We start from the raw sequence: 24,815 nt of genomic DNA on the forward strand, positions 1-24,815 counted from the left end.
CAACACGGTGCCTAAACAAATATGTCATTTCCTAAACTTTGCAAATGTAGCCATAGAACTTTATGAGTTGGCCATCATGGTGCCTTTCCACTACCAATCCACTATTTTGAGTTTTACGACAGTTGTCACGGTCGCGAGCATGGAATCGTACGCCATTACAAATGCATCCCAAATATGTGTTCACTAAGCTGTTAGGACCATTTGCCAGTGACCACATCTCATCGGTTGCTTCGGTGACTTGTTGTGCCACAATTGGTTCATCTACATAAGAAAAAATTGTCATGTTATTTTTGACATAACTTAAGTTGATGTGTAAACTACACTATAAGGAATTTTAGCATACGCGATCTTTGAACCATTTAGGAAATTCTTTGCATTGTATCTTGGCAATGTTGCATGCACTTCTATGTTGTTGTTTCAATAACATCTTGCGTTCCCTACGTAGGACAATGTAATTCATAAGTAATTTGAAAAATGATTACTAAAAAAAAAGCATATAGGTCACATATAGTACGTCACAGGTTCGACGCGTACTCTAGATATTCTTCCACTTCTAAGTTGTTGTGTAGGACAAACCAATGAGCCCTTTCACGGTCAGCTATAGACACATTAGTTTCCTTGTTAGTAGACCAAACAGACAAACATTTTCTGCGAAAATCGCCAAGCCCGGGCCGTTGTCACCCTCGTCATAGTTTTGTTCTTCCCGATTAAACATCGTTTCAACACCATCTAAATACATTGAACAAAACGTCGTACACTCTTTTGAAATGTAAGCCTCCGCAATGGAACCTTCAGGCCGAGCTTTATTGCGAACAAATCCTTTCAGAAGTCCGAGCATCCTACACGGCAATATGATTTGAATGTTAATGTTTACATTATCTACTACATGTAAATAGGGATGTTCGGGAACTCGTGGCCTTACCTCTTAATGGGATACATCCATCAATATTGCATAGGCCCTCCAAGCATAGCCTCGTGAGGCAAATGAATTGCCAAGTGGACCATGACATCAAAAAACGCAGAAGGAAAAATCTTCTCAAGCTTGCAAAGTATAAGTACTATTTGTTCCTCCATTTTCTCCAAATCAGTCACCTTCAATGTCTTTGAGCACAACTGTTTGAAAAAATTTCCCAACTCAAAAAGTGTGGTCCCAATCTCCTTGGAAAGGTATCCACGCATCTCAATTGGAAGTAGTCGTTGTAGAAGGACATGACAGTCATGAGTTTTGAGGCCAGCTAATTTTCCACCGTGAGCGGTGATACAGTTGGATATATTTGCTGCATAGCCATCAGGGTACTTAATCGATTTCAAGAAATCACAAAAACCTTGTCTCTCTACCAGGGACAGTGTGTACAATGCTGGACAGTGTGTACAATGCTGGAGGCTTCTCGAATGAGCCATTGGAATGCCTCTTCAAGTGTAACTCCTTTCGTATCCGCATGTTTTCTAGATCCAAGCGTGCTTTATCCGTGTCCTTGTTCTTGCCATCAATGCTCAGTAGTGTCCTAAGTAGATTGTCACATATATTCTTCTCTATGTGCATGACGTCAAGGTTGTGTCAAAGCTTAAGCGTTTTCCACTAGGGTAGGTCGAACATAATGCTTCTTTTTGTCCAATTGGAAGGTGGATTTTCTGACCGTTGCCTTTTTCGGTTGTTTGGATGCTTGCCATACAGCCTCTATGTCCCCTAATCAATTTGTTGCAGTATTTGTTCTCCCGATAACTCCACAGGTTTGGACCGATGCTCAGTTTGACCATTGAAGGGCTTACTTCTTTACCAAATATGGTTCTCGAGCAAGTGGCGGCGGGCACCCATATATGCTATCTTACTTCGCAAACGCTGAGATGATGCATCCATGTTACAATTAGGACAAGCCAAGTAACCTTTTGTAGTCCAACCAGACATGGTACCATATGCGAGGAAGTCATTGATGGTCCACATGACTGCTGCATGCATTTTAAAAATTTGACCGTTTGAGGCATCATATTTTTGCACACCATGCTCCCACAAATTTATTAACTCCTCCACTAATGGTTGCAAGTAAACATCGATGTCTCTTCCAGGGGCAGATGGACCGGGAATAAGCATTGACATCATCAGAAATGGCTCTTTATACACTTCCACGGGGGGAGATTGTAAGGCATTAAGAGTACGGGCCACATGCTATACGATGTGCTCATATTTCCAAACAGATTGAAACCATTCGTGGCAAGCCCTAACCTTAAATGTCGGGGTTCCACAGAAAACATAGGATGCTGCATATCAAAGTCCTTCCATGCCTGACTATCGGCTAGATGCCTTAACATTCCATTATCTACATGCTTCTCTTTATGCTATCTCATATCTACGACGGTTTTTTTCGACATGTACAATCTCTTCAAACACGGTGTCAAAGGAAAGTACCTCAATATTTTGTGAGGAATCTTTTTACCACTCGCATTGGTGAACTTGTATCTAGACTCCTTACATGTAAGGCAATTATCCAGTTTTGCGTTGTCCTTCCAAAACAAAATACAATCATTCTTGCATGCATGAATGGCCTCATATCCCAAACCCAATTCACGTAAGAACTTTTTCGATTCATAAAGGGTCTATGGAACAGTTTCATGACACTTTGAGAGAATGTCTTTGAAAACTTGCATAACCATATCGAAAGATTTGTTGCTCCATTTATTGTACACCTTAATATGAAGCATCTTAATAACGAAGGACAACACAGAAAACTTTTCACACTCCGGGTACACTTTGCGTCGAGCATCATCAAACAACCTAATGAACTTTACTAAGTTTTCTCTCTCTGAACTATTAGGTTCTTCGTCGATATGATCATCCATGAGGCCACACATGTAAATCTGTAACGCCCTCAAAAAAATAACATTAAAACCCATCAACTTAGACATGCATTGATACAAAGAAACCAACCATCTTTCCATTAATCTGAATAGTTCTTATAAAAGTATTACATGTTAACAACAAAAGCAAATGCCCTACGGGCTTACAGCTTTCCAAGTTAACACTTGGTTACAAAAAGAAGAGTGCTAACTCAATACATATTAAGCCCTTGGCTTGAATTTACATGTTATACATCAAAAGAAAGCAAATAACAAGCAGTCTGTCTGCCTCTAGCCTCCCAAGCTAAGTCCTTGGAGGTGGCATGCTACCTATACCTGAAAATGATGTCCCATAAAGGGTGAGCCACAGCCCAGCAGAAATACGCTAAACCTACTATGAACAATGACTAAAAGATTAGCAGTTGATAGATGGTCAACACCGATACACTCACTTATATCACATTCTGGTTTCATGACATTTAAGTCCATGTTACATTTCATTTCTCATTTCTTTTTCAACTTTGAGTTTGAAAACAAGGCTCAAAACTTAGTCAAATAACTTGATGAGAATAAGACTCATCTTTTAAAACACTTTCAAATTTCATGATGGATACACATTTTGATGCTGTATCAATAACACATAACCCACTTCCATACTATACGAACGATACACATTTTGGTGCTGTATCAACATAACATAGAAACACTTCTATATTTCACAATTGATAACGATATACATTTTAGTGCTATATCAAATCAATGTAAACACTTCCATAATCAATACTTGATACACATTGTAGTGCCGTATCAATGTCACACGAAATCCGGTTTAGAGGTCCATCCCCTATCTTCCCCTAAATTGTGGAGTACATCTCCTATCTCCTCCCACACACACACAATGTATATAAACATAGATCATATACATAAGCAACCAATACATAAAGTCGATGTATTATTCCAACCGCTATATTCAATAGCAAACTCAATCGATTAGTTTCAGTTTGCCTAATCATCATGCATTGTCTACAACAATCATGACTATCCTCCACCGATAGCCCAAAGCAGTTATTTCTAAACAGGAAATAAATGCACAAATGGATATATTATCAACATTCAACCTGGGTGAGCGATTAAGTGAATCCAACTACACCCGTTAATCCCATAATCTCTTTCAATTTGAATACTCTCAATTTAATTCCTCATTTCTCAAATTAATTATACAAATTAATTTATCCAACTAATTAGGGTATTTTCCCATAATTAACATAACAACTCCAAGGTTCCACTTTTATCCATACTCATTATCTATGTCATTTCTCCATGCCAAACATGCATATAGGTTTAATTATAAACACAACCTCATCTTTTGTAAAATTACACAAAGACCCAAACTTTCTCAAAATTACCCAACAACCCCCAACATATCGAAATGCTAAAATTCAAAGGCAAAGCTCATAAAGAGGAGTAGGGTATCCCTACCTCGAAGTTAGAGCCCAAATGGGGAAGTTGAAGAAAACCAAAATGCTCCAAACTCAAAGATCCACGGATCAAAATGGAGCCCTCAACGATCCACACACTTTTTACAAAGGATGGAGGATAGTGAGACACTCTAACTAGATCAAACCCCTAGAGAGAAGGGAGTTTCTAGAGAGAGGAGCTCTCAAAATATCTTTTTAGAAAGTAAGAGAGAGAGAAAGAATGTAAAAAGTGATTTTAAAATGCCTAGCTGCCAACTGATATACGACATTCCCGCTCGAGCGGAAAACACAACGCTCGAGCGTCAAGAACAAAAAACTAGGTACGCTCGAGCGCAAGAAGTCCCGCTCGAGCGCCAAGACACAAGAATAAAGTACATCCGCTCGAGCGCGAAAACCAGTCCGCTCGAGCATAGATTTCCCCCTCCCAGAACTTACACCAAAAAGTACTGCCCGCTCGAGCGCCAGAGTACCCGCTCGAGCGTAAAAATCACACTTGCAGAAGTTTTGCAGGGACACGAAATACTGGGAGTGTGCAATATCCGCTCGAGCGCAACAAGGCCCGCTCGAGCGGAACGACCAAAAACCTGACAACAAGATTTCAAACCAAGGTTCAACCCACCTGTTCGAAACATGCCCAACACATCCTAAAACTCAAACAAATGGAATTAAAGGACGACAACAAGATAGATACAACTACCAACTCCACGGAACCGAGTTCGAAATACAACAGAACAGTAAAGGGACAACCGGGATCGCTATAAAATCTCTTCCAACATAGTAGGCGACTCACCCAAATGATCGTCAATGTCAAAAATTTTAGCTCCATCTCTTTTCCCAGCATCGTTTGACACACTAGGCTGATCATGATGCAATGGAACATGTTCCCCATGGTGCACCCAAGTTCTATAAGAACAAGCGATTCCTCTTCGAATCAAGTGTAGCCGTACAACTTGTCGACTATGTTTTGTTCCATTCAAGAAATCGACACACGGATAACGAATGTCATCGTGCGGGCCTAAGTCCTTCGTAGCAAAGTCAATAAATGACTTAACACCTTGTTGGTACTCTTTACTTTTCAACCTATCACATGTCATCGTCCAACTCTTGTCCATCTTTTAAACCCTACAAGTCAAGTAAAGATTAACTAGGACTTTTGAGGATGGCCATAAAAGATGACAATTTGGGTGAAGTGGGAGTATAAAGAAAATACAAACAAAATTTTAAAAAAAAAAATCACACACAATGATGCATGTTATTTATATTATCTAATAAAAATTAAAATGTCTATCACTTTAGTGAATATTACAAAAATAACATTATTTCACCAATTTTGCCTTTAATGTCATGCAGTATTTAGTTTTCAGTACTTAAAGATAAAGATATACAAAAAGATGCAAAATATGGGAACCCAATGATTCCCCAAGGAACACAAATACAACCTCTCTAAAAATGAGGGGGACAGAAAAAATTACCCCATTAAAATCTTATTTTCACAACTTGGGAGCATAAGTTTTGAATTGATACGTTAAGGGTATGTAATAAACAATGAACTTTAACGTATCATCTCTACTATTCATTGTTTGCACAATTCTTTAATTTTTTGTTTCTCCCATCTTAATATCATCTCTACTATTAATTTTTTTTTTCTTCCTGATATATTATAAGTAGCTTTGACAATCCTTCAAATTTGATTTTTTTTTTCTCTTATTTTTACCTTAAGGCCCTGGAAGGAAAGCCTCCAACTTGTAATATCTTCAATCAACAGGTTTGTCTATCTGTTCATGTTTCTTGAATTCAAAAATGAGATAAATGGTTAATCATTATTTATTATATCTAATTGTTCAAATTACCTGTTAATACAACTACATGCAGTATGCTTTTAATCTCTTCTCATACAATGCACCTATCCTGTCAAATGGCTACAATGAAGAGGAAATAAAACTAGTAAAAGAGACCAGGAAAATCTAGGTAAGTATATAGACTTGGTTTTTTATATTTAATTCTCAATATTTCTTTAGATTTATGTATATATGTGTGTTGAGGTCTCTAATTGAATTGGACAATTTACGTAGTCTACATGATGTACTTTTATTTTTTCTTTTTCTTTTGATAATAATTTTATTTGCTATTGTAGAATGACATGAATGTCAAAGTAACTGCCACATGCATAAGAGTTCCTGTTATGCGTGCACATGCTGAGAGTGTGAACCTCCAATTTGAGAACCCCCTTGATGAGGTAATTTTGCATTTTAACTCAAATGTTTATTGGTTTTTGATTCATAATAAATCTTGTCGCCTTAACTATGTTATAGTGGAGTTTCTATCCTTGATTTTCATCTGTTGTTGAAGGATAAGTTCTTGAGAGTAGAGCTATGGATATTGTTCATGACAATGTTATTCTATTTTTGGTGATACACACCCTGTTTTAACTACATTTATCTATTGGTATTCCATGTTTTCTATATCACTTCTATACATTGTATTAACCTGTCTCATAGACTAAGATGAGTTGATGTAAGGAAAAAATTGCAAATTTGTCTGTGGAAACTTTTCATCCGACCTTTCCTTTGAGATTTGCCTATTCCCATATGATACTTTCTATGGTTTTTTGGGATATAAAAAAGTTTGTACCAAGTGCACAAGCTTATAGCAGCCTAGCAGGATCCATGAGAGGTAGTAGGTATGCTGCCTTGCTCCTACTATTTTTTGGAGAGGCTGATTATCCTTTTTGGGCACATAATGCAGATTAGTTTGGTTACCACGACTTATCTAAAGTTTTGTTCATTGTTTAGTTTACTTCTATGTTCATTTATCTCATGACGCTATTTCTATCTATCTATCATTGGATTGCACCAAGGCTTTTGATTATTTTATGGAAGGATCCACTTGGATTCATTAAATTTTCCTCTTCTACAGCTCAATATCCCATCCCAATAAATTTTCTAAATTTTAGAGGCAATGTGATATTGATGGCATGAACTTAATTGTAGTCGTGATGGTGCAAAATTAAAGGCCATGATTCTGTAATGCATTTTCATGTGAAATCTACAAAGCATTTATATTTCAACTCAACACATGCTCACTGTACTTTGTTTTCTATTCTGTTTTGAATCTATAGGTTTGACTCATAGTTTAACCAGAAAATTGTTCAAAACATTGGGAATAAATTGAATCAAACAAAAACAGAGTGTTGCCCCTATCCAGTTGGTATACATTATGAAGTGAAGAGCATTAACTTATGGTTACAAGATGGCTCAACTGATGTTAACGTATTTCTGATCTATGGGATTGGGTCGAATAGGGAAGACAACCGTTGCCAAACTTGTTTACAACCTAAACTTTGACAAATTCGTTTGATTCAACCCAACAGTTTGATTCGTTTACAAAATAAAAATTGTTTCAGATATATTGAAAGCCTCTGCATAAAAAAAAAAAACCCTAAATGTAGAACAAAAATCATAAACCATTTACTCGTTTCCCATAAATGAAACTCATAAATCAAACTCAAATAGGGAAATAGAAGAAGGAAGAGAGACAAAGAGAGAGAGAGAGAGAGAGAGAGAGAGAGAGAGAGAGAGAGAGAAACCTGAATCAAATTCAATGGGTGTCAGACAGTGTACCTGTGGTGGTTCAGGGGTTGTGAGCAACGGTGACCAATGGTTAGTCGATGAGAGGAGATGATCGATGGGCTGTCGATGAGAGGAGATGATCGATGGGCTGCCGACGAGAGTGAGAGCAAGAGAGTGGGGTGTTTCCTTTGGTGTATTCAACACATACAGAGAAATAAAAAAATAAATAAACAAAAGGAAACATAGCCTGAAAATACGTGGTACTATTTAATCTTCCCACCAAAATTTTTTGTTTTTATTGGCGACAAAATCAATTTAGTCACTAAAAGTAACCTTTTCCTACCAAAATTTTTGTAGCCAAAGATAAAAGTAAAATAATGTTTAATTGTTTGGCGACTAAACTATTTTAGTAGCCACATATTTTTATACGACGACTAAATTTTTTTTTCTTCGTTCAAAATAAATTTTTACCAACAAAAGATTGGTCGCCAAACATAAATACCGAACATTTTGAAAGATTTTTACAAACTACATATTTTTAGTAGGCAAAAATGAGTTTACGGCGACTAAAATGTTAATTCGTCGCCTATTACGGCCGTTTTTAGCGACTAATTTATTTTTTAGTCGCCAATAAGTAATTTACAGTGACTAAAAAAATTTAGTAGCCAAAAACCAAAACTAACGCTGACTAAAATGTTCATTAGTCACCTACTACGGTAGTTTTTAGCGACTAATTTGTTTTTTAGTCACCAATAAGTAATTTGCAGTGACTAAAAAAATTTAGTAGCTAATTTTTGAACCAATGGCGACCAATACCAATTTTAGTCGCCAAAGGTATGAGTTTTGGCGACTAAATTAATTTTAGTCGCCAAAAGTGTGAATTCTTGTAGTGTCATTTTGGGTTTGATTAGTCATTATCGCTCTCGTTGAGTTTGACTAGTCATTATCACTCATTTTAGGTTTGACTTAGAATTCATTATCGCTTGTAAATGAATTTGATACTTACTTTGTAATTTCCCCCCATAAAAAAGGCTCGAAAAGCTCATTTCTTGAGTTAAGTCAATGCTTGCTATCTTTATTGCTTTTAGACTTAGTGGACGTATTCATCACTTTTGGCCAAAAAAAGGAAGAAAAGATAAGAAATGGAAAAGTAATGTAAAATAGGCTAATAAAATTGGATTAAAAAAGGTAATAAAATTGAGTTGGGTTCAATCGGACGTTATATTGAACCCATTACATCGTGGACCATTGCATACTTTTTAGTAATGTTCAATGATTCATGAAGCAATGTCCACCCCTTTCATCAAGGTAACTCCATGATAAGGAGGAGGTGTTGTTCATCTTTTGTTTCATTTTATTGAGTTTTTGTCCTATCGATTTATCGATCATCACGCAACAACTTTGCGATAATTGATGATTTGTGAATCGAATCTACTTCTCCTTTGATCATCTTCATGATATGGAAGGGTGGAGAGGATAAACATCTCCTGGAAACACGTTTTTGCTCTATTTCAATCTATGGTTGGCCGACCATTACTCTGTACAGTCGACCACTTTTCAAGACTAGCTGACCACCTTATTTTGTACAAGCAGTGTCCTTTTTACAATAGAATAGACTAGAGCCTGAGGCCAAAACAGAATAATTTTCTGACTACAAACAGAACAGACTCTGGCAGCAAACAGAGAGATTTCTGGGAGGATGTTCTTGGTTATGTGCGTGTGGCTCCTCATTTCCCATTCAAGTCCATTAATTTAGTACTTTAATATTAGTATGTGTAATTAATTAGATAGATTCATTCAAGTTTGTAATAGCTAATTAATTTATTTAATTCATTTGGTATTATAATAATTAGTTTAATTAAGACATTCGTTCGAACCCTCTTGTGAGAGGGCAAATTTGCAACACTTGTAATATTGTGTATGTCTTCTAACCCCCATTTCTTTCTCACTTTCATTTATATGCTGATCATGGTAGCATCATATTTTTCGTTTCATATCATTGCCATACTTCGTATCCATTTTTGCATGTATTAGGTTCAGTTCATCATTCACATCGTTGTCATTTCCTGCTTACTTGAATACGCGCGCTACCACATGCTTTGAGTTGATTAGTATGACATGTTAAACAAACCGGACCTAGTAGTTGCATTTTGTATATGTTGCATTAGTCACTTGCAAATTGGAGCATGCATTTTTCTAGTTATTTTTTTCTCTTTGGATTGCCTCGATTGAGTACTAGGTGAGCATTTTTTGCTTTGGCATATTGCATGTGTGTTTGTTTGTGTTGCCATATCAAGTATATTACCATGAAGCTAACTGCTTATTTAAAATATCTTTTGAATGTCAGTAGATGAAGGCTATTTCGCTTTAAGTTGGAATGATTATGACTAATGTATATATGAGCTTACTTTTTCAAGTAGCACATATTCAAAACTTTTTTCAAACAAACATGAAATCAAGGCATTCCAAAGTGGGTGATGTAATCTATACTTGTGTGCCTCACATAGTAAGTTAGCATAATAATTAGAATATGAGCATATACTGTCCATAAAAATCACATTATGATTAGTAGAGGCCGATCTTTGATCGAGTGAGTGGGGTACTCAATTCATGACCTTCCCCTCTTATACCTAAGTTCTCGAGCCAAGACACTTTGGTTATAACAGACAAGTGGCCTTTGACACGAGTCACGGGTTTCCTAAATTTCCCAAAAATATTTACGTGGTGACTTCGAAATCTAGCAATGCAGTCCATTTCTGGCATCTCTAATGATTAATGGATTTTCTAAGATTTGCCAGATTTGAACTTTCATTTTTTAATCTATTTCACATCGCGCTTGTGAAACCAAATTCAGAACCACGGGAGTCTAAATTGTAGGGCTATCGTATCTGTGGAGACTAAACACCTCTAAGGAGCACGAGAAACGGGCTACAGTTTCCGGCGACTTTGCTGGGGAAATTAAAGAACTTGATTCGGACTTCCTGATGTAACATTTTATTTACAGATATATGTTACTTGCATTGCATTTGCATGGTGTTCTTAAGTCACTGTGTTTTCCATTTACTATTCTTGGACGGCTTGCCGGAGGCTTGCCTAAAAAGCTTGTCAAAAGGCTAGCCGGTTGTGGGCCCTACAATGTTGGAAACACAACCCTTGGATCTGGATTGCCGTCGTACCACTTGATCTTTCTCTCACTTCTCGGTGTTAGGTGTGAGAGAGGTATATTACATAATCTTTTCGAGGTACCCCTTTTTACCAATCGCCCTAGCTGCATATAGTAAAACTTTAGTGATTGTTCCAATATAGGACATGATGCTCACCCGTATACAGGATTTTGTGAAACTACTTGCTTGAAGTAGTGAAACTGTAAATCATAAAGCATAATAACGCAGCGGATAAAATATCAGAATCATACCTTGTTGACAAGAACCTCGTGAGTAAATCACATGCTTCTAGAATCTGATCAATCAACCCAGTAGTGGAGTGATACTATAAAATGAGTATCACCCACACAAGTCACAATGCAGAGGCTTGATCATTGTTTTAATGGGAGAGAGTCAGAGAGAGAGTTTTGGAAAAAAGGTTATGGGTAAAAACCACATAACATATATCTGATATACGTATCTGATCTATTAAAATATATTATATATAAAATATATAATCAGATATAACAACCAATATCTATCTATCCATCTATCCATATCTATTGATATGATAGATATAGATATCCTGAATGGTTATCCAAATAAGTTTTGAATTCAAATTCAAACTTACATGGATAAGGTTCAAAAGGTTCAAAGGGTCATGCCATATGGGCGCCCAATTTCTAATATCTCCCACTCGCACATGAGTTGGCATGACACTGCCACATCTCTATCTCAATCTCCCCAAAAAAAGAACAATCTCATACTAGCCAATGCACCGTGCGACTGCTGAGAACACTTGCATGTGGGAGCTCTATACTAGAAACTCAAAATGAGCCAGTATAGAGACATCAACCCAAAAAGATCAGAAATAGTGTCTCATATACCCCAGACCCATCTAATTACACCGGTCCAAAAAACATCTCTAATCCCTCAAAAAGAGCATGTTTGACCCTCTCAATTCTTGCAATATATTCACACTCAATTCGCCTCTCATACAGAGCGATGTGAGTTGTCGGCAGTGAATATACAACAGTGGTGTAATACTAGATGATCTTCCCTTTGCCCTCATGCCATTTAGTTTAGGATTGACCACTTTCCCAGTGATATCCCTTAAGGCCGAATCATACATGACCGCAGGCAACATACCAAAGTAGCAGAATATCAATCCCTTACCTTATGACATAGTCAAAAGTCACAAAAGGGTACATAAATAAAAGTCATATCAATAATGACACGTAAGACTCACACGGTGAGGAAACAGGGATCCATTCTCTCACCTCATTACTTGGTCGCCAAGCAGATATAGTATGAATACATGCTACGGTGGAGTAACTCTTCCATAAAGAGTGACGTCATACTCAATACACCGTACAGATATTAGTCTAGTCACTTTCTAGTGCCTAACCCGAATTCTCTATTTGCTCGCCTTCCAGGCGCCAAATGAGATCTCGCATTTGGCTAATCATAATAGGCACAACATGGAAAGTGGGTACTAATATCCATGTTTGGTCCTTAACATGACCTCATTTTGGTTGTAACCAAGGCGACATGCATAGTGGATTATTTAAGTCTCTCTTGGCTCTAAATAAAAATAAACCACTAGTCTCATCCTTGCTCGCTCCCAAGCGCCAAGGGCGATTGCTCATGTGAGTGAGCCAATTTTGCCTGCTGACATCATCATCTGCTAATCATTATGACACAAACCATAATAGTGTCAACATCCCATCATCTCAAAATAAGTGATCGATTTAAAAAAAATCGACCACAGCTTGCGCAATTATAGATTCCAAACATAAGCCTTATCAGCACCTCTTGCAATAAGTATATACAACGGAATCCACCATGTGCGCCTCACATGAAGTGATTCAAGATCAATATTCTAGATTCCAAACATAAGCCTTATCAGCACCTCTTGCGATAAGTATATACAACGGAATCCACCATGTGTGCCTCACATGAAGTAATTTAAGATCACTACCTCTTGTGCAATAACCTCTCTAAAGATATTTTGGTGACCAATTTGCGTTCATTCTTAATGCGCCCAACTAGCGCAGATGCGCCCAACTAGCGCATTGAATCTTACAAGGAGCAAATTAATATGCTGCTAGTAAAGCATTTTATCCATAGTCTAATGAGCAAAGTCAATGTCTAAACAACTTAGTTGACTATTTACCAAAGATAACACTTATCATGCCGAATACGCCCATATAGCGTACTTTAGGCTCCCATAACGAAGAAAAAATCAAGGAATATAGGTCATCTGTTTCTCCCAAAGACAATCCGAGGATTCACTCAATAGCTAAGGCTCTGGCTTTTGCCGATAGGTAAGTCAATGGGTTTGCAATTTGGCATCTAGAATAATTCTAGGATATTGCTTATGTAAGTCATCGAAGACAAAATAGGAATTCTCCCAAAACAATCCCTAAGGATTGTACATCCGAGCATATAAATTACATCACCCATGTCCATCATATCTAAAACAGAGGACTGCCCACCCTAGGTGGTGACAACCCTATAAATTCCTGGCTCATTATGACTAAGTAAGGAAAAACTTCTTTTGGACCATTGATCATGCCTCAGTGGTCTTCATCAATCATCGTTGGCCTATCATGGCTTGACGAAATCTAAGAACCACTATTTGGATAACTGTTTTAGGCTGTAAAAGATTTATTGGAACTAGCAACCTTTTTGCGCTCCTAACTTTTCACCATAAAAGCAGAAGGTAAATCCCTACGGATCTATTTATCCGATTCTCTAACGAGAAAGTTGGGTCACAATGTCTACAAATCAATGTTCCGAACTTATGTCAATCATAGCCTAAGTCAAAATAACCTCACTCCCCAGGAGGAAGTCTTCTCATGGTCTACACTTTCCTCAATAGTGCGACTTTTCGGTATCTAGCGAGCCTTATGCCTCAACAATGACTATCCAAATTACGCATAACTTTAGAACAGTTTCGCTTCATAATGGAAAGTCAACCAAATTATAGAAATGGTTAATCCTCAAAGACATTGTCTTAAATTGCGCAACATTAATCCACTTTCTAAAAATAGGGGACTAGAGCCTTTGGCATTTTCCTAGGCTCTTTATCATCTTACGAAGCAATCATGAATGTTTCCCTCTCAATCACCCAGTGATGACGTGGAAAATTTTCACATTCGCTACCACGCAACTAAGAATGTAGAGTATTCTTCTCTAATGGAGTAATCCATTAGTAGGCACATCGCTTCCACTGTCCCTAGGATATTGGAAATTTCTTTCCATTCTCAACTAGGCTACATAAAGTGCTATGCTTAGAATTCTCTATCTTATAGAGTTCCAAAACTCTATTCACGTCACCTTTACTAAGAAAACTTTATGTGACTTAGTTACACAACCACAAAGCTGCTTACCTATATGCACATGACCCGGAGGGTTTGCATGACCACATACAATAATGCGCCACACGACCCTATGTGTTTACAAGACAGCATACAATAATGCGCTATAGAACCCTAGGTCTTAACTTCGCAATCTTATGAGAAGTAGAATAAAGATAACCTGCTTAATGGTTACAGATCGCCCATAGATGGCTCTCTGCTAACCCATTACTCAAAATGGAGTGTAAAATCTGATATGGAGGGCACTTAGTTAGGGATATAGGCAACAAACTAGAGCAATTCCCAATTGGGAAACATTTTGCGCCATTATCCACCTCACATTAACAATACTTAATTCCTTATCTCTACTACACCATTGTGTTATTGAGTATTAGGAATAATCAATTTTCTAAGCATCCATTTCTCTTCACAGAGCTTTCTAAAAAATAACTCAAATAGATACTTGCCACCTTGGTCAAAACTAAAAGTACAAAAGCTCTTATCTAATTGATCTCGACCTCATATGTGCAATGTCAAAAATCATCTCAAAACTTTTGACTTATGGGAGATCAAATAGTCTTGACTCAGATGCGTATCGTAATCTATAAATGTGTCGAGATTGAGGCTTAGCTATCATACCCTTACACATATCTAGTCACAAATATCATAGTGGACTAAATGCGCCAATACAAATGACTCTCTGCGGCTTTCCTACTTACTTGTGCGCAACCATTGCGAACAAAGTTGCACATTCACATGAGAGCAGGATGTCATAAGCGAGTGGGCCCGAGAAGGCCTACTCAAACCATCGTGTCATCATCTCATTAATGTGATTAAGTATAATAAGCCGCCGGTTCATGACCAATGTCATAAACTAATTCCTATCATCTTAATGTGTGAGTTCTCGAAGACAAGTTTAAAGGTTTAGGCCCAACTAGGTAATGACTCATGACTAATTCATGTTCACTAGATCATAAAAGGATGTCATGGAGATACCAAGTGTGCCTAAGTCGCAAATTTAACTAGTAAGTGCTAATCCCCTGCACTTTCAAGTTAATTGTATTCTCCATACACTTTACTGCATCTAATTGAAAGATGACGATACTCCTCTTGCCATCTTTGTTTCTCGCTTCATAGTTACTTGCAATTAATTCTATTATCCACAAGAAGGATAAAATAAGCTATCAATTTATGACAGCTCCTGAAGTAACTTAAGCGCGAATTAGGCTAAAGAGTCTAATTCAACACAATGCTCTCACAAGCGATGCGTCAAATTCTTAGAGTCATAACAACCTTGTCGGCCTTGACCTTTTCATTACTATGCTGCAACGTTTGCGCTTAGTGGTAAACGTTATTAAAAAACGTTAGCCTAGCTAAGGAATCATACAAAGGAGCCCCTCTTCATGTCTCACACTCAAGTATGGAAACAGTAAGTGTCCAGACTTGGACAAGTTGGCAATGCTAATAGATTTTGCAGCCACTGAGTGCTAATCTTTTCACTTAGTGTTAATAGATTTTGCAACTTCTAAGCGCTAATCTTTTCACTTAGTGTTAATAGATTTTGCAACTTCTAAGCGCTAATCTTTTAACTTCACGTGATATCTCAACGCACACTATTATAGTGCATGAAATTTTGCTTCATCCACTCCCAATAATTGGGTAGAGAGCAAAACACTGCTCATACTGGCTACTCGTCTTACACTTAATGACTAATTTATTTAAACTCGCATTTCTTGGATGACGTGACTCTTGAATGTACTTCATCCAATGATGTAACATTATCTACAAGTCAATTTACAAAGTCAATCCGCGCAGCTCAATAGTCAAGATCATATACTGATCTATTGAGGGCTTACTAATTTCACAACTCCAAAACTCGTCAACCAAAACTACATAGCATGCCGCTAACCATAGCGCACACATTAGTTTTTATTGTGCCAAACAAGGCAACAAAACCACGGCGACATTGAGTCATGTTTCCTTACTTTGGCTCAATTAAGGTCTGACCTAAAGTCTCCAAGACTTTTGCTCATCTAAAGAATAGGATTACATTGTTCACATTTGAACATCTTTACTAAGTCTAGGTCAATCAATTAACTTCCTTAAACTAAGTCAATTTAGAGAGAAATTCGCATTGGGATTAATTTGATTAGCATAATATAATTTTGCCACAAAAATCTAAATTAAATAGTGACAATATTACACAAGTCGCAAGATCGAAAATCCGCTATGCTCGTAATCATCTCTTGCGCCACAGGTGACAATTATCCAAAATTTAATTTAATTTATGCGCAAAATATTAGTTTTCGGGAGTTAATCTACAAAGATATCTCTCAACCGAATAACCTTCCACCGACTATGGCATGTCTAAAAGCATGATAAAAAATTCTAATTCCATACAATAGCATCATAATGTAGATTCACAACCAACTCATGCTATGTCACAATTAATAATAGAATTTAAACAAATAACAATTAATCATGCTATTCTCATTACAACATATTAGAAACTCTAGGCAAAAAATAACAATATGCTGTATTTAATATTCAAGTTATGCCATAACAGAAACTATATCACTTTTGAAATTTTCTGGAATTTTCTGCTATTTTCTAAAATTTTAAATAACTAATAAACACACATAAAATTAGAAATAAATATTCCAGAATCTGGTAAAATGCTATAACTATACCAGTAAATAGTAAACTACAAAGTAGTCTACAATAAAAAATTCAGCCCCAGAAACTTAATCATGCAACACCAGATGCATTTTAAACCAGAAATAATGAATTATTATTTCAGGGAAAATATTTTTTATTTTCATAAAATTATCAAAATTTTACAGAAGATAAAAAAATTAATTCTTAGTCTAACAGTACAAACCACGCTTAAAACAGAGTTATAACGAATTAATTATGACAATTTAACGCGATTCAGAATTTAAAAACAAAACAAACAGACCATTAACATCAACAGCCAAGCCGGTGGAGGAAAAACGGGGCGGCTCGGCACGCGGCGCGCGTGTGTGGCGCGAAGGGCGTGCGTGTGGACAGTGCCGCTGATGCGCGCGTGGAGGCGCGTGGCAGCGCGTGAAGGCGCTTGGGAGCCTCCCACGGCGTCAGTGGCGCGTGAGGCCCACGCTCCGCCTTCCAGGGTGTTTTCTGGTTCGATTTTGAACTACCGGACTCCATTTTTCACAACAAAAACATTTATGGCATCAAAAAAACACATTTAATGAATATAAAAAAGAGGTGTACCACACTCTCAATCTAATGGGAGTTGAAATTTTCCTCCTTTATAAACATTCATGCATATATCATGTATATATATTTATATAAAAATATACACATATTTTAATGCATAAAAATAAGCACGAAAATACCCATATGGCTCTGATACCAATGTAAATCATAAAGCATAATAACGCAGCGAATAAAATATCAGAATCATACCTTGTTGACAAGAACCTCGTAGGTAAATCACGTGCTTCTAGAATCTGATCAATCAACCCAGCAGTGGAGTGATACTACAAAATGAGTATCACCCAGACAAGTCACAGTGCAGAGGCTTGATCATTGTTTTAATGGGAGAGAGTTAGAGAGAGAGTTTTGGAAAAAAGGTTATGGGTAAAAACCACATAACATATATTTGATATACGTATTTGATCTATTAAAATATATTATATATAAAATATATAATCAGATATAACAACCAATATCTATCTATCCATCTATCCATATCTATTGATATGATAGATATAGATATCCCGAATGGTTATCTAAATAAGTTTTGAATTCAAATTCAAACTTACATAGATAAGGTTCAAAAGGTTCAGGTTCAAAAGGTTCAAAGGGTCATGCCACATGGGCGCTCAATTTCTAACAGAAACCTTAGATCATTTCGAATCTAGGACAAAGTAACCCTACCCCCTCATAGGGGTGTTTTGGCTCTCTTTACCTGGTATGTGCTTTACAGTAAAACCACACAAGAATGCTCATATCAGTGGCACAGTTGATATTAGTTTATGGGGCAAAATTCAATGATGAGTACAGTCCTATAGTTATGATCACATCTATTTTGATAAATTGTGGCTAAGGTGCTGTCCGGTTTTTGATTTTGTTTGCTTTTTCTTTATTTCTTTTGCTAGGTAGTCTAAAACCATAGCTTCAGAAAGTTCTGATATCCCCCAAGCACTTTGGACCCGTGTCAGAAGACTTTGTAAGGTCAGAGATCTTGTTCAGGGACAGCTAGTGTTTGCCTCACTGTAACCAGTTACAAGGCTAAGAAGGATCAGACAATTCACCAGTTCAGTTAACACACATTTAGTTCACCTCAAATACAGTTATCTACTCCCAAGAATAAATCATCTCACCTACAATCAGCTTACCTACATTTAGTTCACCTCAAATACAGTCATCTACTCCTAAGAATAAATCATCTAGCTTTTAAATCATACTTGCCATTTATTTTTTTGAAAATAAATATGATAAAATCATATAATTACGATTATTAGATAACTTTGAATTATATATATAAATGATCTATACAGAAATTTCAAAAACCGAATAGATCAAATTATCTAAGATCACCAGTAAAAGTTTAAAAATGTCATATAAGTTAACACACCCACACACACATGTATATATATATATATATATTGTTGTGATCTTTTTTCATAAATCCTTTTTCTATTACGTGTGTTCCAATCCTTCGGAATTATTTTGTTATATTCCTATAATAGATGACATAGTTACCAAAACACCTTGATTGAATTGGAGTGTGGGGCGCGCCTTGATCAATTCAAAAACTATTCACAATCAAAAAATTACCTCTCGAAATCCTAAATCTTTATTGATATTTGAATTTGACTTTGTTCATATGCTAAAATCATTGAAAATAGTCATCTATCCTTTAAACCCATCTTCGTATCGTTTTGTTTGCAACATTTCGTGGCTGGTGACCAAAATACTTTCTCACTTCAAAGATTCACATTGATCTCACCGATTATTCCACATAGTTGGAAATGTGTACCAAATGTAAGTTAATTCAAATTCATTCTATGTGCTCTATTGAAACCGTAGTTGTCAAATCTACAATAACATACAAATACGAAATGTAAAATATCACATTGTGAATGGCTGTATGATTTTTATTTCGAAATCACCAATTTTGGTTGTGAAAACGTAAAACAACATTGATGAAATTTTAGTAGAGTGTGAATGTGTAGAGATGTAAAACACATAACATGTGTGTCTTTGAAAAATATTTTAATTTTTGATCTTCACATCATATTAAGTATGCTATTTAGCTTTTGATTACATTTTTCTGTGCATGTTCTCATTGTAACGCCCCAAAAATTGGGCATGATATATCTATTTATGCAACAAAACCCACCTGATAGGTAAACACATATATATAGCTAACTAATCCATACACCCATTTCCATTAAATCCCAAATGCCAAATACATATTGTTCACATCTCAATGCCCCAGTTCTAATCCCAAACATGCATTTTACAAGTATGAAATAAAAGCCAAACATATAATAAGTGCCCTACATGCTTACAAATTTATCCAAGAACATTCTTGATTAAACAAAATGGAGTTTCAACTCAACACAAATACAGCCCTGGGCTAACATTGAACAAATAACAATAAAAAAAAAATGAAGCCTCAGTTCCGAGTCCTTCCAAGTCAATGCCTTGGTGGAGGCATAGCACATGTACTTGAAATGATTTCCCTTATAGGGTGGGCCACAGCCCAGTAGAGATATACTACACAACATATGAACAATGACAAGACTAAAGAGGAGTATGCTCATGCCACGCTCATGATAAAACAGTTTATCTCTCTTTTTATAAAGCATGCAATGTTGAGATGCAACAACAAATATAAAACCATTTCCATTTTAAACCATATCTGTTACATGAATACGGGCCCTGTGAATCTCTAGGCGAGTTTCTGAAAGTAGGCCCTAATGCACTACCACTGTCATTTTTACCAGTAAACTAGAAGGCTCGATACCTAACCGCGTGGTTCCACACCCCCTACCCAGATTCACTAAGTATTCATCTTTTCGCAAATAGATACATTTCCAAACATTTCTCAAAAATAGATACATTTCCAATGAAATGAAGGTAATGCAATGTCTAATGCAACAAATGAGGAATGTGGTTCAATTTACCTAAGTCTCATGCATTTCTACAACAATCATGGCTATCCTCTACCGATAACCCAAAATAGATATTTCTAAACAAATATTTAAACAATTAAATTCCAAAAATTCCGATAAATACAATCTATTCCACATCTCATCAAATATGAACAACTACACTAGTTTTCATATCACAATCACGTCTGGTAAACTCTCAAGGTCCATTTCTAACCGTGTTGGTTTTATTTTAACAGATACATTAAGCAAAATAATACCGTTAATGCCCAAGAAAACATCATTTTCTTCCCAAACTCATTCTCCAAGCATTATTCAACTATGACATCCTATTTTGATCAAAAGCCCCAAAAGTTAAACGTAATTCCTTTGTTTTCTTTAAAAATGCTCTTTTGGTCGCAAAACGGTAAAAATTTCAAAACTAATCGAATCGAAGTTCGTTTTTGTTCAAATTTAAAACATAGCTCTTTCATAACTATACAAACATATTCCAAGTTTACACTTTCACAATTTGGGCATCAACTCTTTATTTTTCTCAAAATTACCCTTTTAAGCAAATAAATCACAAATTTTCCAAAAATTCTAATTAATTTATATGCAACTCTAAACTCCATATAATCAAGTAAAAGTACATAAAGAAGTGTAGGAAAATCCCTACCTCAACCATTTTAAAAACTTAATTACTATGTTCCTGAAACTGTGTTGCAATTTCAACAGCTGCAACACGATCTTCAAAACTCATTGGAAGATCTGCACTCAAATTGATTGCAATCCGGTCCAGCAAATGTTCCCGTGCAGCACCCTTTTCTGGGTTATAAGTAGCAATCAAAAGTGGCTTGCATGGATGTCGAAAGCTGATCCATTCTCTTTCCGCAATATTAACTCCCTCAGTTAACACATTGAGAAGCAAATTACTAATGCCCTCATCTAACAGATTAATCCCATCAATGTATAGAACTCCTCTATGAGCTTCAGCAAGAAGGCCAGGCTGCAAAAAAATTGTTCCAGATTTCACAGACTCCTCAACATCAACAGAACCAATAAGTCTATCGCCAGTGACACCGAGTGGAATCTGGATAAAAGGAGATCTGAGTATCATAGTCTTGATATTACCAGTAGGGTCATATTCCACTTTATTAGCCAATCCATCTTCCCACCTTACTCTTCCGGGCAGGCTGGTTCAACATTAGGAATTGAACCAACAACTACTTCAATAGGTGGCAGAACAGCATGCAACCTAGGTGCCATCACTGTTTTGGTTGTTCCTCGCTTTCCCAAGATTGCAATACCTCCAATCTCACAGCCAATAGCCCTAAGCAGAAGAGCTGTTTTGATAGCATCCTGTCCAACAACGGCAGCTGAAGGGAAGTATTGTCTTCCGTAGGAGGTGGTTTCGTCCTTGTCGGGGATGACAGCAACAACACCATTGCTGGATTCGAGAGTTGCAGTGGCACGAACACGAAGGCGATTGGGGGAGAGTGCCATTGGAGACTGGAGAAAGAGAGAGAGAGAGAGAGAGAGAGAGAGAGAGAGAGAGAGAGAGATAAGACTATTGTGGATGCTTCAAACAAGAAGAATAAAAAAAAGAAAAAGGAATGAGGGAAAGGATTGAAGGGGTAGCCCCCCCCCCCCCCACGTGGTTGCCTCTCTTTACACACAAAAATATATATATATTTTTTTCTTCCTGTGCTTGAACCCCACTCCAGCACTCACTTCCCTTTTATAAAAAAAATCAAATCCTCCACCACAAAAACCATCATCAGAATATATTCCCTACCTTTATATATATATTTGTTTTGAGTCATTACAACCTTCCCTCTTTAAAGAAATTTCATCCTCGAAATTAACTCAAGTAATGCAATACATTCTACAGTCATCCACAAACTCACTCAGGTACTTACCAATGCATCAACAAAAATTCTTTGACTACTACATGAGTCTCAACGAGTCACACCGGTAACGAACTAAACCATTACTTTTGCACAACAAATTATTATAACCACCCTTACTAGTATAAACCATTAAGTGACTCTTCTATCCACATTGACAACCCAAAGCAACAAAATAGGATCTAATTCCTCAAACATAGCAAAATTTTTGGCAAAACGACTCCACAGAATACTAAGACACCATGCCTTATTGTTGATAATCCAACTTCAACGAACTATCTCCATCGCCTAATGCACGATGCATCCCAAGGCCAAAATAACTATCACTGTTCCGAGACCTTGACGAAAGGAAATAATAACTCTTCAAAAGCACTAACCACCAACTCAAATAGTAACCGTCAACCGTCACAAAACATACAATACCTTACAAACACTATTCTGCATCACACTAACCTTACGATAACCCACGAGATCAAACCCAAATTAAACAACTCTTACTATACTAACTCACTTATTGACAAGTATTAATACTTCTCTTTAGGCCAGTTAACATAATAGTCTACATCTCACTCTAGAAGTATACAAAACCAATCACAATATGACACATATAAAGATTAATACTGAAACAGTTCTAAAATTCCCAAATAGTTAATAAATAGATTAACCTCAAATTATAATAAAATCTCCCCCAAGAAAATTCAATTTACATCCTAATATCAAAATAACATTTCTATCACAACTCTCAAACATCGATAAAAAGGTCCGAATACTTCTCACGGACTTCAACCTCATGTTCCCAAGTCACCACCTCAACCCGTGGTGTCTCCACAAGATTTTCACCAAAGGACTAATATGAGCGAAAGATACAGAGACACAAATGAACAAATATGGAGAAGATTCATAGATACGTACATATACACAGATACATTTGGGGAATATGCCGTTATTGACAAGGAATATTCTGTCTATGTATGTCAGTGAGCATATGCCGTTACTGCGACGGAATATTCCGTTAGCTGACGTCATCGCGCATAAGCAAAACATGCAAAAAGGAAAGAAAACACAAATGCAGGGATACGGGGTTTCGAACCCCCGATCTCAAGCTTAGGCCACAGCCCAAACCACTAAGCCAAGAGACACGTAAATGAAATGAAAAGAGACACGTAAATGAACATGCAATGCACATGCAATGCAAAGAGACACGTAAATGAAATCAAAACAGGATATCATGAGTTCGAGTCAAGCTCTCTAAACTCCCCAGCAGAGTCGCCAGAAACTGTAGACGCGCCCTTGGGCCTCACTACAGTTCGGACTCAATTTGTGTCACGGTTCTTAATCTGAACCAAAGAGTCCAAATCCGGCAAATTGTTTTGAGAAAAACAGATTTTTGAAAGAAGTGCCAAACATGGACCGCTTTGCCAGATATAGAGTCGCCACCTAAATATTTTTTATGTGGGAATTTAGGAAACCCTGACTCGGTGCCAAAAAACACGTGTCCGTCATCACCAAAGTTGCCTCGACTCGGGAACTTGGGTACGATTGGGGAAGGTCAGCTATGAGCACCCCCTCTCGCCCGATCCGAAGATCGGCCTATACTAACCGTGATATCCTATTTTGAAAACGTTATGCATTCTTATTCCGATTATTAGCCTAGATTTACTACGTTATGCGCACAGCAAACAAGTATAGACTAGATTGCCTAATTTGGAACAAAACATTGCATATCCGTTTGTTTGGAAAACGCTTTGGAATTTGCTACTCACAAGTAGGCTAAAATACGGATTTCAACGAGTTATCCCAACTCAAACAATCCAAGCTTCACCCACAGACATTCAAGCAGTTCTTCAAATAAGCGTCTAGCCTCATGGTAATCATGCTATCATGTTAACGTTCACACTCATGTGAGATGCTAAAGCATAAAGAGCTCACCTAGTACTCCGTGCCAAAACAAGAACATGTTAACAATCATGCATGATCCAAGTCCATGTTTAAATGCCTAATGCAACGCATACGGAATGTCACTAGAGTAGGCTCGGCTAGTCTATAAATGACATGTGAAAATGCACAAGTAGCATGTATTCAAGTTAGATTTGAAATACTTATGCAGTTAGTATGATGCGCCAAGCCTGGTGCATGCAATACTGATGAATGATGCACGCATGCATAGCATAAGGTATGCTAAAGTAAACATGCCCTAATGCTAATCACCAAAGCAGGTAAGTAAAAGGGAGAAAGAAGTGGGGGTTGGAAGACATGCACACACGCACCCACACTTATTACAAATTTGCCCTCGCTCAGAGGGACCGAAAGAATAATACAATTTAATTAACCTACAAGCTAATTAAATATTACAAATCAATTAAATTAGCTAAGCA

At 36.9% G+C, this 24,815-nt stretch overlaps 1 pseudogene; it reads right to left on the reverse strand.

Moving 5' to 3' along the window:
* Nucleotides 1-1,774: 1,774 nt before the first annotated feature.
* LOC114277475 (magnesium-chelatase subunit ChlD, chloroplastic pseudogene) lies at nucleotides 1,775-22,036 on the reverse strand (annotated as a pseudogene).
* Nucleotides 22,037-24,815: the final 2,779 nt, after the last annotated feature.

This window comes from Camellia sinensis, chromosome 1, assembly GCF_055761805.1.
Source record: "Camellia sinensis isolate YWXY chromosome 1, ASM5576180v1, whole genome shotgun sequence".
In the NCBI taxonomy this organism is placed as follows: Eukaryota; Viridiplantae; Streptophyta; class Magnoliopsida; order Ericales; family Theaceae; genus Camellia; species Camellia sinensis.